The sequence below is a fragment of the Arvicanthis niloticus genome, chromosome 3 (genome assembly GCF_011762505.2).
Source record: "Arvicanthis niloticus isolate mArvNil1 chromosome 3, mArvNil1.pat.X, whole genome shotgun sequence".
In the NCBI taxonomy this organism is placed as follows: domain Eukaryota; kingdom Metazoa; phylum Chordata; class Mammalia; order Rodentia; family Muridae; genus Arvicanthis; species Arvicanthis niloticus.
Window position 1 is genome coordinate 29,590,492 of NC_047660.1, and position 19,082 is coordinate 29,609,573.

The window sequence follows — 19,082 nt, forward strand, 5'->3', positions numbered from 1 at the left end:
TAATATATGTATTTTGGATATTAGAGTCTTAACCAGCCACTGTTTATCATGAAATATTTTTAAGAAGCCAGTCATTGCTGAAAATGGTAGGGCATTGAGAAGAATCTGGGCTTTCCAAAGCACCCCACTGTTATCAAACCAGATTTAATATCTTTTCAATTAAAGTTTTAGTTTGGGGAAAACTCCTTGGAAATTTTATTTTTGAAATGAATGCTCCCCTCTCTCTGTCTGTATTTGCTGCTGCCTGACTCTTATGGAGATAGTAAGCATCAACAGGAAAGCAGAAAGGGAGAGCACAGAGATGAAGGAAGTAGAGTGCAAATATCACTTGGACCTGGAAGGACTTGAGTAAAGGAAGAGCTAACACACAGAACTGGTTACCAGGGTCCGATAAGAGAACAAGAAAGAAATCAAGATTAAGTATTTGGGAAGAGGACATATGAACATCTGCCATCTTGTGTCTGGAAAACATTTTTCTGGAATTCATATACCACTCCGACCTTTATAATATTTCTGATCTTTTTTTGTCATAAATTCCTGAGCCTTGGGTGTAGAAGTATTGTATAGATTTCATATAGGGCTCAGCATTTCAAAGATTCTTAATTCTTTTTGTTGGAGATTTCTATATTAATTACTATCTAATGTAAGAAGGGATTTCTCTGATTAGGGCTGAGCCCCAAGCTGATATATGGATATAACAGTATGTGATTAGTGAATTAGACAAAATTTAGGAAGAGAGGGAAAGACCTGGATATATAAAAGGTAATCAAATTCCTTTCTCTAGGTAAGGCTGAAAAACAATTTCAGTGAAAATGCTGACACAGAATTCATACTAATTTACTCAACTTTTCTTAGTTTACACATCACATTTTTCAAGAGAAGTATATTATACACCTTAATATATTTTTAATATTATATTTAAACTTATCAAATATTTTAAGGATTTTATGAGTTAAGTATGAAGTGAAAGCTAGCAGAACCACTGTACTTCCATATAGAAAATGATAAAAATATTCTGTCAGCTATACATTACTAAATTTTTTTAAAGTTTTTATTAAATATTAAAATGTTTATTTTATGTGTATAGAAGTTTTGTCTGCCTGTGTATCTGTGTGTACCCCTTGATTCCTCTGGAAGACAGAGAGGATGTTAGAGTTCATAAAACTACAGTTGTAGATGGTTCCAAGCCATGATATAGGCACTGTAAATAGAACCCATATCCTCTGCAAGAATAACCAGTACTCTTTACCCAACTCATTTCTCCAAACATTCTTCTAAAAACTTTGAAAAGTTTTTAAAAACATTTTTTAAAAAACTTGAAAAAATTGTTTTGATATATTATTTATTTACATTTCAAATATCATCCCCCTTCTCGGTTTCCCCTCTGCAAACTCTTATTCCATCCTCCCACTGCTTCTCCGAGGGTGCTTCCCCACTCACCCACCCACCCACCCACTCACTCCCGCCTCAGTGCCCTGGCATTTCCCTACTCTGGGGCATTGAACCTTCACAGGACCAAGAGTCTCTCCTCCCATTGATGCCAGATAAGGCCATCCTCTGCTACATATGTAGCTGGAGACATGGTTCCCTCCATGCTTACTCTATGATTGGTGGTTTAGTCCTTAGGAGCTCTGGGAGGTCTGGTTGATTGATATTGTGTTCCCCCCCACCCCCATGCAGTTGCAAGCATTGGAGAAACTATGTTAGAAGTCCTATACAGCTGTAAAGTTTGTGAACTACAATGACCACTATGGACAACCACATTTAAGGGCTCAACACTGACACCTATATCATGGAAGATATCAAAATTCCTCTATTTAAACTGTTCACTAGGAAGAAATTAATGCCTGATAACGTAAATATAGCTCACTAGCTGTGGCTGTGTAAAATCAGAAAGTTTAAGGAAGAGATTTTATCTTCATAAAAGCATTGTTATTTTCCTAAGAAGACAGAAACCATTACTAAAAAAAAGTCTTCTGATCTAATTACATGTCTGTTAATGACCTTCGAGTCACCAACACTACCTTATAACCCTGTTTCCTAACCTTAATATCTAAGGCTCATTGAACCTCACAGAAGAGGGGCTAGAAAAATTCTAAGAGCAAGAAGACATTATTTTATGAAAAAAAAATGCCTTCTATATATTACAAAGAGTTGGCACCATATGGTCATCTAAAAAAGATATACACAATGACAACACTTGTTGAGCTGCCAAGACAGATGGGGAAATTATAAAAAGGCCCCACCTTCAGATAAGAGCTATAAGAAATTAATGTCTGCTAAAAGAGGGAAAATCAGCATTCTCCAGAGATAAAGGTTAAACAAGTTAGCCAAATTCAAGTGGTCATCAATAAATACATACAAATATGAGCAACACTAAACAAACTTGTTTAGACTGTTTTTGTAAACATCTGTAAATTTATGTGGGAGTGTAACAACCATAAGAGGATTCAGGATGTTGGGGGAGACATGGATCTGTTGAAAATGATTTGTGGGGGTGTAAATGATATAAACATACTATCCATATATTAAATTCTCAAAAATAATATAAAACCGTTCCCTTCATCCCCACATCCAACCTCTCCACCCATGTATATCTCTGATACCCTTCTCTAGCCAAAGTCTCTATTGTAAATTCCTTCTTAGAAAGAGTAACAAAATACTCATGGGGGTAAATATGGAGACAATGGATGGGGCAGGAACTAAAGGAGGGACCATCCAGAAACTGCTCCACCTGGGTATCTGTCTCATGTGCAGTCACCAGAGGTAGACACTAATGTGGATGCCAGAAAGTGCATGCTGACAGGAGCCTGATATAGCTGTCTCCTTAGAGTTCTGCCAGAGACTGACACATTCAGAGGACAATGCTCACAGATAACCACTAATCTGATCAAGGGTTTCCCAATGGAGAAGTTAGAGAGAAGACTGAAGGAGCAGAAGGGTTTGTGACCTCAAGGGGAGAGCAACAATACCAATTGACCAGAGCTCCCCAGGGTCTAAACCACCAGCCTGGGAGCACATAGGGAAGGACCCATGGCTCCAGCTGTGTATGTAGGGGAGGATGGCCTTGTTGGGCATAGGTGGGAGTAGAGATCCTTGGTCCCATGAAGGCTGGATGCCCCAGTGTGGGAGAATTTGAGGGTAGGGAGGTAAGAGTGGGTGGGCAGGCTCACATCCTCATGGAAGCAGAAGGAGGGGGATGGGATAGGGGGTTTCTAAGATTGGGGGAAATGGAAAAAGGGTATAACATCTGAAATATAAATAAAATATTCAATAAAATAATTAATTTTAAAAAAGAAGGAAATATGCCAAAAAAAGAGGGAGGGAAAATGGCACCTATCTGGGAGTAGTTGGTATGACATGACTATGATGAAGATTCATATGTGTGTGTGTGTGTGTATATATATATATATATATATATATATATATATATATATATATGTGTGTGTGTGTGTGTGTGTGTGTGTGTGTATGTGTGTATGTATGTGTATGTATAATTAAATAATAAATAAATAATTATATAAAAACTATACTCACAAATAGTGATAGAATGTTAGAAAAGAATACAAAAAATTAATGTTATTTATTATACATAAATCTGTAAAACATGAAGAGTATTTTTAAAAATATGGTAATAGAACATATCTATATTGAGAAACAATGTTATAGGCTAATTTTTCTCCTATACAAATTAAAATCTAGACAACTAAATTATACTTATGAGATATTCATATATTTTGTGTACATTATCATTGGTAATTCACATTATAAATTATGCATTAATACAAAGGGATACATATTCATAGGAAACTAAAAACAATATGATAACATTATTAAACTAATTAATATCAAAGATTTAGTTTGGGGATGTCATTGTCATCTCATTGATATACTGCTGAATAAGCTCATCTTTTCTAGTTCTTTCTGAACTCCAGCTAGATGGTTTAAATCAGCTGTTCTGACCCAAAATTCCTCTCTAAGCTGACTGATTCAAACTGGCTTTTCTCTGTTATTCACTGAATTGCTCTTCTTGGCCTCATACTAACTTTGGCAATGTTTTCTAGTTTCCAGGCTCCTTCTGATACTCTGACTCAGCTGTTCTGTCTTCACTTGTGTCCAGCTTGTTCTTTCTGTAACCTGTCTCTGTAAAATTGTCCCAGTAAAATGGCCACCTCTTTCTGCCCTGCAGAAAATTGTGCCACTGCAGGGACAAAAATAAGGATGAGTCTGAGGGAAAGGCAGTCTATTGACTGGCCCAACTTGGGATCTATCTCATAGGGGAATCGGGACTCCAAGGCCTGACACTGTTACTGATGTTATGAGGTGTTCACAGATAGGAGCCTAGCATAGCTAGTCTCTGAGAGGCCCTACCAGCAGCTGACTGAGACAGGTGCAGCTAGTTACACCCATTCATTGGACTGAAGTTGAACATGCTTAGGGTTGAATTAGGGGAAGGATTGAAGACACTGAAAGAGGAGCCACCCCTTAAGAAGACCAGCAGTCTTAACTAACCCAGACCTCAGGGAACTCCCAGAGAGTGAGCCACCAACCAGGCAGCATATTCAGTCTGTTCTGAGGCCCACAGCACATATATAGCAGATTACCTGTTCTGGCCTTAGTGGGAGAAGATGTCCCTAATTGAGAGACTTGAGTGCCTAGGGAAGAAGGAGGACTGGAGGGAGCACCCTCTCAGAGGCAAGGATGTGGGGAAAGGGGATGAAGCAGGAACATAAGTGTTCAGGGGGAGTACAGATATCTTCCAGAACAGAGTATCAGCTGGGTGAAGCTTCAGGGGACAGGTTACTATGACTCCGCCTATGATTCACTTGTCCTTATCGAAGTTGGTACTATCCACCAAGGCTTCCTACCTATCTGTAAGTTCTATGATGATTTAGGCTTGGCAACTTTCCACCAAAGCTGCTTGTTTACAATATCTGTATCAGTGTTTTTCGACAGAGACCCAAGACTTTGTATTAGCAGGCATTTATGTCAGGCCTATGGCTGATTCTAGACCTTCAGTGTATAAGCAGAGCTGACCCTGACATATTAATGGGACAAAGTGATTGTAAAACTCACAAAGTAGACAATAAAATCACTTATGAAAAAGAAGTTATTTGGATTTGAATGTATTCCTTAAAGATTTGTAATATTAGCTTCTCCAAAATAACATAAAAGGAATCTTTCAATAGTTAATTTCTGGCCATATATATATATATATATATATATATATATATATATATAATATATTTAATATATATATGTTATATATATATTAAATATATATATTATATATTTAATATATATATGTTATATATATATTAAATATATATATATTATATATATATTTAATATATACATATGTTTTATATATATTAAATATATATATATGTTTAAAACATTTGAGCAGTTATTCTCCACTAATTTGAAGCTAATTTGAGAAAACAATGAAAAGAATAAAATATGAATTTCTTATATTTATTTTATCCACATATTGATATTAAAATATATATATAATTATTAAAGTTTGCCTTACTTTTATTCACAACTTCTTAAATTATATTGCACCAAATCTACCTTATTTAGTTGTATTTATTCTGAATTTATTTAGAGGTGATAGAGTAAGTATTTATAACCCTTAATTATTTATACTATTTTAGATGTTACTTTTAATGTATTTTCCTAGAGAAAATGTTGGATAGATTTTTCTAATTTTTCAGGTGATTTTGTTAGGAGTAATAAAGGAAAATACTCCTTTTGGAAATTAAGACGCATTTTTTTTGAAGTATGTACTGCTTACTATATTTACATAGCTCTTTAGATAGCATATTTCATCATGTACTTTACATTGGGTGTAATGAATCATAAACATATTTATCAAAAGATATTGAGGAGGAGTGGATGGAGGTAATGAGAGGAACGGGGAGAGACTAGAAGAAGAGCGAGGGGAACTATTTAAATAAATATATATTAAGCTGAAAATCTGGAAGATCTAGTTACATAGTTAAGTCTAAAGATCAGGCAAGATAGGTAACCTATTCAAAAATGGAGTGCTTTCCTCTTACTGCATTGAAAAGTAGCCTTTAGTAGTCAGTTTATCACCTAACGGAGAGAACACATTCAAATCAAGGAGGACATTGAACCTATTTATTTACTGTTAAATCCAACAAAACCATTCTTATAAAGTACTCAGAAAAATTTTACATCATTTGTTATAACCAACTAGATACATAGAAGATCAACATTCATATTCCAAAAATTATTATATTATACTATAAATTACAGATGATTTTAGTTAATGAATCCCTCTTATTAACTTAAGGTCCTCACTCTTGTATCTTGTGTTGTATCTCACCCTTGCATTATGTAGTTTATGTGTTCTGGACTTCTTTCTTTTTTATTTATTTTTATTTTTTTTGCTTTCCAATACAGAAAAGTCTTACAAGGATTATCTTATCTCTGAAGGTTCATTTACTTCTCTTTAATGTTTAGACATTGATTATTTTTAAAATCAGTTTTAAACATATGTTGTAGAAATCTAAAGTATTTGTAAATAGATTTTTAACTTAATTTTCATATTACCAAATTATTTAAATATATGTGTGGCTTTATACTTTATTTAGTTTTATTTACTTTTGAAAATATATTTTAATTATATCATTTTTCTTCCCTTTCTTTCCTACATATAGCCATTCCAAATGTCCTTCAAATTCATAGGTTAATTTTTATCAAGTTTTTATTGAATTCATATATGTGTTTAATAAATATTTTTAAATATAGACATATTTATAAACATATATTTAAATACATATAGGAATCATACAAAATAGAAAACATAATAATATACAGTATAAATTATTTTAATAGTATTTGTGTGAAATCAAATCAAACTCAAGCAATTCAAGCCATACAGATAATAAAAATGATAGATGCACTAAAATCGTGGTAAGAAGAAATAATGTTAATTGGTAAATTAGGATATAGAATTTTATTCTAATCAAAAAAAGAGAAGATTTAAAGGTATATCACCTTTCAATTGAAATTTCAATAGATTGAACCAAGAGAACTAGAGTTATGATTCACAAAAAGTTATCTTTCAAATAATTGTTTTCATCCAAACAATATCCGTAAGTTGAAAGCCCTAAGCAAAGAATAATATAAAATGTCATCAATGAAAATGAAAATAGTACTTCAAGAACCAAACAAGAAACCAAAAGGAGGAATTGAGAGCAAACAAAAGATTATATAAATGTAAATAAACAATGACTACAGAAATAATTGATAAAATGATTAATGTAACATTAAGTGCAATGTTAATTCAAATATTAAGTATTAAATAATGTTTGGATTATAGTAAAGATTTACAAAATTAGACATTAACAAATTAATATTATTAAAACTAGTAATTTTAATCATAACAAAGATTAAGTTGTTACAAAATATTGTTAGTTTCTTGATTATCTTTAATTTTGAAAGCACTTTATACATGTATAACTTTCTCATCAATGGCAATAATACCTTTAGAAATTGTAATAGACAGACCTTTTTGTATGTCTAATGCAAATATTCTGACCACATTTATTAGTAATCCTTGACCATGAGCATATAAAAATCAGATTGTCTTTTATTCTTTTTTTTTAGATTTTCTTATATATAACTTTACGAACTTTTCACTCTGAAAGTCTATTTTAATAATCTAAATTATCTTTTGATCCAACTGATTCCCTTTTTATATCTTCTAAACTACATTGTTATCTGTATTAGAATGAATAGCTAAAATGGATCCTATTATCACAAGTTTTCAGAAAATCTGACAGTTGATAACTAGGGAAAGATTATATTAATTTACTTGCCTTACGTTTTTGATGTAACTATTTCTTTAGAATTTTACCTATTATTAAAGTGAGGAAAGGCAGAGTTGAATAATGGCACTTTCATTGATTTTCTTTTTTCTCTAAGACCAATGACAACTGCTTGTGATAAGTTCTCTAAATTTTAAAGATTAAATACTTAACTGGATTTTTCCCCATGGGAATATTTTATCTTTATAGAGAGGAATAACAATTTTACACAATCATCATCATCATCATCATAATCACCTTAAGACTATAATGTAATCATTTATCAGATTATTTGTCTACAGAAATAATTTTTGTTATTAATTTTTGCTGTCAAAATTTTTTGTTTTTATTTTGTTCATCTTGTTTTGTTTTATTTTAAAAACATTTTTATATAAGTATTTTTTGTTGTTAATTAATATATTCCTTTTCATATCTTAATCTTTTATTTCCATAATATTCAATGTCTGTCACCATTGTGCCCATGGAGAATTTAGCATTTATATTGATTTATATCTACACGACTTTATATATTTACATAATACACTAGATCAAAAGTCAGAGAAAACATAGTATTTGTGTTTTTTAAAATTTTTATTGGGTATTATATTTATTGACAATACAGATGTCATCTCCTTTCCCCATTTCCCTTTCCTAGAAACCCCTATTCCATCCACCCTCCTCCTTTATGCTTTTATACCATTTTAATTACATGCATGTATTAAGGTCAGTTCTAAGTTGAGGTTCTAGTTATACAATAGATGCAAATAGTCAACAAATAAGACAATAAACACAAATAATGTTTTTAAGACTGGATGAATTCACTTATTATTATCTCCAATTTTTTCTATTTTTTCTACAAACAGCATAACTTTATTATTCTTTATAAGTATATATATATATGTATATATACATATATATATATATATATATATATATATTCCATATATATATTCCACATTTTGAAACATTTCTTTGTTACTGGTCACTTAAATGAGTACTGTCAATTAACTATCATGAATAATAGCACTGCAATAAAAACAGTGCTGTGCAAGTGTCTACAGAAGTAGCACAGCTGGTGTGCAGTGTTGAATGATGAATGTAACCTACAGTTTATTACATGCTTGCTCCTCAGTCAGTTGTCCTGCTTCAGGGTGATTATGAAGTCTGGCTTCCTGGATGAACTATCTCACCAGGGTTAATTTCAAGAGGTTAATGTCATATAGCTTTTAAAGTTTGCTCTGTATGTTTCATATTTATCATTAGAAATGTTTCTTTCACTGTGTCTGCTGCTTGTTGCTAGGCTGCTGCTTGTTGTTAGGCTTCTCTGCTGTGATGCTGATGTTCTGTTACAGTCTTTGGCAACTAAAGCCCATTATAAATCCTTTGCTTTGGTCATAGTCTTTTATCACAGCAATAGGATAGCAACAAATACAAGGGGTAATACTGTAGATCTATTTTGGATTTTTGAAAAAACAAGATAAAAAAACATCATTTTAATTTTCATAATGACTATACTAGTTAACATTTCTTTAAGGCAATTTTAACTCTCTAACTGAGGCTTCCATTAAACTCACAGCAATCCTCTGGCCTCTACTTTTTAAGTGCTAGAATTACAAGGGCCAGTCCCCATTCATCCTTTCATACTTCTTTTTAAGTAAAGGGAGACAAAAAGAATCTGGCATTCTAAATTACATTGCTGACAAGAGTTTGAAAGTACAAAAAATATTACTAATGAATATAATTTGTACTTTGATTTCTTAAAGCCAAAACATGGATAGTAAGTCTTGTGGTCTTAAAACATGTCCCAAATTGTATTTTATTTATTTATTTATTTATTTATTTATTTATTTATTTATTTATTGAGACAGAATTTCTCTCAGTTGCTCTGGCTGTCCTGATACTCTCCCTGGAGACCAGGCCAGCCTTTAACTCAGATATTCACTTGCCTCTGACTCCCAAGTTTTGGAATCAAAGGTGTGTCTCCACTACCCAGCCTCAAATTGTATTCTTCTGTATCAATTGGGCAGTTGTATGTTTGTAGTGTTAAAATAGAAGTTTAGACATTGAGTGTCAGGACTGCAAATATTTTTCAGTATAAGTTGTTTTTGGAATTTGGATATTTAATGTGCATACTTATTTTTTTCTTTAATTTTACTTTTGAGATAATAATTATAAATTTCTCTTTCTTTTCTTTATCCAAACCCTTTCATATCTTACCTCCTATGCTCCTTCAAATTCATAGCCTTGTATTTCTTTAATTCTTATTATATATTTTTTTCTAAAGTTAACCTAAATTTATGTTTTCAGTATTGACTATTTGATACTAGACAATTTTTTCTTGTACTTTTCCCTGGGGAATAGTGCCTCCCCTTCTGCCAGCTTTCCTCAGTTGTCTATACATTTCTCTGTACAGTTGAAGTCTGGTGGGCTTTTGCTTGTCTACTTGACATGCCCATTGATGTCACCATCTTTTACATAATGATACCCCAAAATTATTCAATTTAATATATGTACCAATTATGTATATATGTACACATGTATGTATGTATATATGTATGTATATGCATGTGTATATATGCATGTACATATATGCATGTACATATATGCATGTATAAGGTTTGTGGGAATGCATGCAGAAATGTGAATATAGAGGTGAAAGGAAAAAATGTAGTATCTAGACTATCTTTCTACCATGTTTGAAACAGTATTTCAAGTCAAGTGTAATAACATAAGCTACAGAAGACAATGCAAATCAGCACCATCATAACCCATTTCTTCCACCACAGAATGACCTGGATACCCTAAAATCCCATTTCATGAAGATGATAGTGTTCTTTAAGGAGGATATAGATAACCTCCTTAAAAAATACAAGAAAACCCAGGCAAACAGGAAAAAGCCCTTACAGAGGATACCAAAAAAAAAAAACTCTTTTCTTGTTCAAGTAGGCGATTGAATTGAACAGAACTTTCCAAGTCTCAAAAATGGAAGTAAAAACAATAAAGAACGCACAAATGAAGGCGACCTTGGAGATGGATAATATAGGAAAAAGATCAGGATCTACAGATGCAAACATCAATAACAGAATACAAGAGAGAGAAAAGAGAATACCAAGAATAGAAGATACCATAGAAAACACTGCCACATCAGTCAAAGAAAATACAAAGTGTAAAAATCTCCTAAGACAAACATCCAGAAAATTCAGACACAATGAAAAGATCAAACTTAAGAATAATAGGAATAGAAGAGGGTGCAGATTCCCTGCTCAAATGATCAGAAAACATCTTCAATAAAATCATAGGAAAAAAATCTTTCCTAACAGAGAAAGGAGGTGCCATAAATAAACCAGAAACTTACAGAACACTAAGTAGGTTGGACCACAAAATAAAATCCTCCCATAACATAATTATCAAAAGTATAAATATACTGAACAAATAAAGAATATTAAAAGCAGTAAATAACCTATAAAGTCTATCAGAATTTACACCAGACTTCTTAAAAGAAACTCTAAAAGCCAGAAGATCCTGGACAGATGTCATACAGACACTACAAGAACACAGATGCCAACCCAGGCTACTATACCCATCAAAGCTCTCAATCACCATAGTTGGAGAAACCAAGATATTCTATGAAAAACCAAATTTAAACAATGTCTATCTACTCATCCAACCCTTCAGAGGATACTGAAAAGAAAACTCCAACACAAGTACACCAAAGATAACACAATCAATTAAACATCTCACAATAAAATCAAAAGAAGAGAAACACACACACACACACACACACACACACACACTACCACCTACAACAACAAAAATAATAGGAACTAAAAATCATCTTTAATATAATTCATCTTTAATATAATTCAATAGCAAAGGAGTCAAGTCTTCAATAAAAAGACATAGGCTAACAGACTGGAAAATTATTTCTTTAAGGTGACTACAACTTAGAATTAAATTTTCTTTTATTGGAACCTCATATTTAGTATGTAATCTTGCAATATAGTTATAACAATTTTATTTCAACAAAAATATATATTGCCATGTTTTATAATACTAGGTATGTTCATGTTGGTTAATAGTTTAATTTTTGTTTAAATTTTTACCTCATCAAGTAGTTCTTATCAAAAATGACGCTTCACTTGAGATATTCTATTTTTACTATGTAAATAATAGCTGTAATTGTTAATCTTAAAATAAACCAAGTTCATTCACTTATCTTTTAAAAGAGTTCTGGTACATGGCCTAGCCCATTGTATAATTACATTTAACTCTTTTTCATCTAGATGTAAAATTTTTTCACAGATAACGTTCTCTTTTAGTATTACATACAAATTTGTACAGTTATTATGCTATGCCCTTATGTTCTAGATCACTGATACCTATAAGCTTTATCCTGGCTCCTTGATTAGACCCTTTTATGGGAAATTCTAAATGCTGTTGGCTTTTGTCAGCCTTGAGGCAGTTACCAAGAAATCAAATTCCCCAAACACCTAAAACAATTCAAGTGACCTCTAACAACGGACTATGGACCATCTCACTCATCTCTCTTCTTGCTACCAGCAACACTGCTTTAAGGTCTCAGAAATGAAACAGGTGATATGAAGCCTTGTCTTCATCAATTAATCTCTATGTCTCACCAGCTCTGATCACCTTAATATCCTCAAGACCAGCTCAGCCACTTGACTGATGCAGTACTACACAATAAAAAAGGACTAAATCCGGCCACTAGGATGGAATTTGTGGTCTCAGTGAACACACTGTATCCAGACCAACAAACCCTAACTGTTTTTGAATTGGACCTTATCTCTGTCCCTGAGAATCAACTCTATGCCTATTTTCTTCAACCTCTTTTCCTCTCTACCCATCAGCCTTCCCAGGAAATCTCTTCATACCACTCTGTACCAAATCATCCATTGTTGGTCCCCTAATAATTAGTTTTCAGTTTTATGTATAGAGAATGGCTATTACCTGATCCATCAAGTCAATCAAGTTAAGGGTCTCTCCCTGTTTCTTGACCTCTGCAAAGGATTCAAAACTACTACCATGCCCTCAGGGGAAAAAAAACTTCTAAAAAATCTACCCTGCCCTGAATTTTTTATTTTTTCAGGTTTAGAGATGTTAATTTTCTGCTGACTAATTATACTTTCCAGGTACTCTTGTAGATAGAAGTAATTTCTGCTCCTATAAAGGCATTTGAGACTCCTGTATAAGTAGGAAAGAAAGAAGTCTCCCGTTGTGAGTAAACATGGCCCCACCTAAATTCACACCAAGCCTTTCTTTCTCTGATCCTTCCATATCTTTACAACTGTCTCCTTTAACAATCCAACAGTGAATATGAGCCTGAACATGTTTATATATCAATGTGTTTGTTTTATGCATATAAATAACTACATGTGCACTGGAATGTACTCATATATATGTACAATGAAAATGTGTGATTGACTATGTTTATTTATAATTTAATTTCAAGTCATCTGTAGAATGAGAGCAAGTATTGCTAGAGATCATGCCAATAGCCATGATTATGGTCTTTTTAGAAGACCATGTTGATGTCTGTGGTCCCTGTAGCCACCAGAGGCCATGTTGTTGCTGGTATATTCCATACTGCCAACAAAAGCCATGTAGAAGTCCATGATGTCTGTGATCCAAGTATTTTTATTCTTCTTTCTTTCTTTCTTTCTCTCTCTCTCTCTCTCTCTCTCTCTCTCTCTCTCTCTCTCTCTCTCCCCACCCCCTCTTTCTTTCCTTCTTTATGGAGAGGGCTCAAGGATGGGAACGTGGGCATTGGAGCAATGGACAACCAATAATGATGGTGTACATTGTATGAAATTCCAAAATTTTCTATAGAAGTATTTTGTTGGGAAAAATATAAAATGAAAAAACGTTTTAAAAGAAAAGGATCTGGCCTTTCTTAGAGCTGAGATGTATTAGTTCCTAGTTTGTACTCCAGAATATACTCATAAAGCAAAGGTAATCTACAATTTAAAAAAAAAATCAAATTAGCTCAATTGTTGATAGCATCATCAAAACTTAAAATATATAATAAAATATGAATTTGTAATTGTACTGCATTTGAATATAAATTAAGTACAATTTAAAACTAATTAATTGTGGATTATTCATACCTAATATGATATAAATGGCATGGAAATAATTATTTAACTAAATTATTCAGATAGTAATTTGTTTTTTTCAAATGAATTTGACTGATGATTTGTTGAATGCATGAATACTTGCATGGAGTATCAAAAGCTGACTGTATTCCAAATATTGCTGCTATTAATTTATTTTAGCCTATTTTTGCAATTGTCTTTTTCATAGTGTAGCTTAAAACTCAAAATCTTCTTACCCCAATATTCAGAGTATTGATAGTATTAAAATATTGCCACTATGACTTTTTAAAGGAACAAAAAAAGTCTGTCAAAATTTCTCTGTTGTTAAAGCTACTAATAGTCAAACCTAAGAATTTGAGTAAATTCTTGTGATTCACATGATGGAAGAATATGACCACCTCGATGCACATGCCACACACATGCATGAATACACATACATACACAAACACACACACACACACATATGCACAGAGAGAGAGAGAGAGAAAGAACAAATGCAATGTATAATAAAATTAGAGAGAACAAAAATAATTATTAAATGTAAATTCATACTTTTGCTATTGTTTATTTTAGTGAACATTTCTAATCATTAAACAAACACAAATAATAATAATAATTGTAAATTTTGAAAGTATTCTGAATTTTTTCTAAATCATAGTTACTAGCATAACCCGGTTTACATTGCCAATCCTTATGTGCTGGACCATAGACAACGTGATGGTTTTTAAAACAATATGGTCATATACAGTATGTTCTGTGACCTTCATATGACTGACATTGCAGACTAAGAAAAAGTGCAGCAGGCTTTCTCAGCCACAATATTTTCAGAGGAAATGGGTCTTAGCTGTACATTGAAGTTTTGTTAGAAAAAATCTTGAGTGTGTATTTAGAAATAATGGACAATGAGTTGAAATTATACTGAGAGTGAATCTTATCAAAAGTTATGGAATTCAGCTAATGAAATCTAAAAGAAAATTCTGTGGTTCTGGAAGAAAATGATAACTAAATGTTCCCAAATTCAAGTGTAAAATCATTAAAAGTATGGGAAGAGGAGCATTAAACTAAGGGAAAATCTACAAAATTTTACCAAATCAGTTTTTCATCTCATTTGAAAAAATGATATAATTGTTAAGTATTTATAAAGGTGTATTTTTAAAAGAGAGAGAACAAAATCTAAAAGTAGGTAGCATGAGAATTGAAAAGTGCTATTCTATGATAGATCATACGAATACTGATTAAAGAGACTACATCCACTTTATAATACATCAATAAAATTGAAGATGCAGACCTAGAAGATTCAATATACTTAGATGTTTGTAGTTCTGAACGTTTCCACTATTTCTGGAAGAAATAGCATCATTTTTCCAAATTGTCCTAATTTCAGCGGAAATAAATACACACTTTCTAACCCACAACCCAAATTCATATTATAATCAGATAAAGACAGTTTTTTAAAAAAATAATCACAGGACATTCTTGTTTATAAATGCCTCATAAGTTTGTGTTTGCATGAAGATACAAAATCATCATTAATTTTATGTTACTTTTATATGGGCATTTTAAGCCAAGAAGAATGGAATAGTTAAACATGGTTATTAGGGTGAAGATCAATGTAAATAAGACAGAAACAAACACATCTGGGATACAAATTATAGGATATACAGAAATCATAGAAAACAGCAATTCACATATTTTTAAAAGGAAAATAAATGGGAAAAGTTTAAACATATGCACTGATCTTATGATAGTTCCTGTAGATTAAATTTTTACTGATAGGACCATGATATAGCTGTTCCCTGAGAGGCTCTGCCATACCTGACCAATACAGAAGCAGATGCTCACAGCCAAACATCAGGCAGCAGACCTCAATGAAGAAATTAGGGCAAGGACTATAGGAGGTGAAGGGGTTTACAACTGTATAGAAAAACAACAATATCAACCAACCAGTCCTCCCAAAGCTCCCAGGGACTAAACTTACAAACCAAAGAGTACACACTGGGGGGGGGAGGGGAGGAAACCAAGGCTCCAGCTGGGTTTGTAGCAGAGAATTGCCTTAGCAGGAATAACTGGGAGGGAAGACCCTTGATCCTTGTCCCAGTGTAGGAGAATTCCAGGGCACTGAGGCAGGAGTGAGTGGGCAGGTGGGGGAGCACCCTCAAAGAGGCAGGTGAGAGGGGGGATAGGATAAGGGGCTTGTGGAAGGGAAACTGGGAAGGGAGATAACATTTCAAATGTAAGTAAATAACTAATTTAAAAAAATAAAAAAAAATTAAAAAATTTGCAGAACCTATTTCTCCTATATGACGCTGATGTAATCTGGATATTTGAATATATATATATATGTATATATATATATATATATATATACATATATATATATATTCAAATATATGACAGGAAGCATGTCACTGTGCAACTTTATGGTCTTGTTGCACTCACCCTTTCTGCTTCATATTTGTAGTTGATGATTTAATTTCCCGGCTTTCTGCTTCAGGTACTTGCTGCCAGGCTTCCCTGCCATCTAGTCTAACCTTTTGAAACCATAAATCAAAAAAAACCTTTCTTCCTTTTGTTGCTTTTGGACATGGTATTTTATCAAAGCATTAGAAAATTAACTAATTCAGAAGTTGATATAATGTAGGTTGTGTAGCTGTGATGAATCTGACTAGTAAGTTTCAAACCTGGGACAAATGACTGAGGGGCCTATTGAACATATCAAAATGGATGCTGACCAACAGTTTTCTCTGCATCCTTGAGTCCCTACCTGTTATAGCACCTACCTGTTATAGCTGGTATATTCAGCTTCTACCTTAAACTGGAGTCAAGGGGCTGAGATGCCCTTTCCTCAGCTGTTGTTCCTAACAGAGGAATTTAAGCCACCAATATGGATGCTGTGGCAAGGAAACACATCCAACATTGTGACCTGTTGGAATGCAGACACACCACATGTCTTTAATCTCAAACAATGACATCTAATTGAGGGTCAAAGTGATGAATTAGGGAAGATTTAACAAAAAGAGTCAGAGATAGGTTATGCCCAACACTCATGAGAACAAAAGAGAGGTGACTTGATAGAACAACACAGAAAGAGAAAGAGAGGGAGGAGGGAGAAGGGGAGAGGGAGAGGGAGAGGGAGAGGGAGAGGGAGAGGGAGAGGGAGAGGGAGAGGGAGAGGGAGAGATGTAGCAGTTGTATGTGGACAGTTGTACAGGGACAGGTGTCAAAAAGAACAAGCTAGACACAGGCGAATTAGACACAGGTGAATACAGAATAAGCCAGAGAATGAGCAGAAACTGGAAGATTACAACAGGTTGCCAAAATTAGTATGAGGCCGAGGAGAGTTCATTCAGCAGCAAACCTCAGAGATGAAAATTATTATGTCAGGCAAATAAAAGTTACTTTTAAACTTTCCCTATGTAACAAAACCATTTTGGTAACCTGGTCCTTTCATCTTCTCTTTTGTGGGCCTCCTGGCAATGATACTAGAAGCTTGACACACAGTAGTGCTCAGAGGAATTTTGTAACATGAAGGAGTGTGGAATTTGAAGGCCAGAGGTGAAAATGTCTCTCTTTGAAACTGGTTGGTTAACCTGTGACATCCTGGGGAGAAAAATCCCACAAAAACAAAAGCAAGCAAGCCAGCAAGCAAACAACAACACACACCCATAAGCATACACATACACACACACACACACACACACACACACACACACAACAAACAAACTAACTAACAACTAACTAACTAACTAACTAACTAACTAACTAACAGAAACCCAACAATCTGACTGTCTCTGTTCCTGTCCTAGGAACTGCTCTGAGGCCAAATTGAAAAGTAGTGTAATTTTGCTCTTAGAGAATGATAATTTTTGTAATTTTGTAATTGTTATTGTTACTACTGGTTCTCATGGAGGTCTACAATTTCAAAGAGCAAATGGGAACAGCCCACTATCTTGAGTGTGCCAGAACCATGAAACATCTGCCAAGAAGGAGTCACATACAGAGTATAACAAGCACAGAAGACATTCCTGAGGCAGAAAGCAAACCTGGAGAAGCAGAGCCACTTAAACCCTATCAAACTAAAATCAGAAATGCCAAGTACACTACGTCAGGATCTGATATTTATCATGCTCGGTTTTGGTAGTACTTTGATGTGTTATTTTCTTACACCCATTCCTCTCTTTTCCAATTGCAACTTATTTTACTACTGTATATTGAAAGTATGTAATTTGCATTTGGGTTTAATGGATATCACAGTTAAGAAACTGCCTTAATTCTCTAATAAGATATGGAACTTCTAAAAATGTTAAGATGTTGCCTGTTTCCATTCTTTCTGCTGGCGCTCAGGGTTTCAGTCCTTTTCCCTCACCTAATACCAGGTTCCCCTCTCCCTCTCACCCCTGTCCACATTCCCTCCCTGTTCCCTCACTCCCTCCCCACTTGTGATTGCTTTCTTTTCCCACCCCAGTGAGACTGAGGTGCCTTACTTGGACCCTTCAGCTTGTTAACCTTTTTTGAGTTCTATGGACTATATCTTGGGTATTCTGTATTCTTTTTTGGCTAATATCTACTTTTTAGTGAGTACATACCATGTGTGTCCTTTTGGGTCTGAGTTACCTCACTTTGGATGATATTTTCTAGTTCCATCCATTTACCTCCAAAGCTCAGGATGTCCTCATTTTTAATAGCTGAGTAGTATTCCATGGTGTAAATAAACCACATTTTCTGTATCCATTCTTCTGTCATGGAACATCTGGGTTGTTTCTAGCTTCTAGCTATCACAAATAAGACCTCTATGAACATAGTGGAACATGTGCCCCTGTGGCATGGTAGGGCATCTTTTGGGTATATTCCCAAGAGTGGTATTGCTGGGTCTTCATGTAGATTTATTTCTAATTTTTTGAGAAACCTCCAAATGGATTTGCAGAGTGGTTGTCCCAGTTTGCACTGCCACCACTAATGGAAGAATATTTCTGTTTCTCCACATCCTTGCCAACACGTGTTGTCACCTGAGGTTTTGATCTTAGCCATTTTGATTGGTATAAGGCATAATCTCAGGGTCCTTTTGACTTTCATTTCTCTGATCACTAAGAACTTTGAAAATTTCTTTAGGTTCTTCTCATCAATTCAAGAT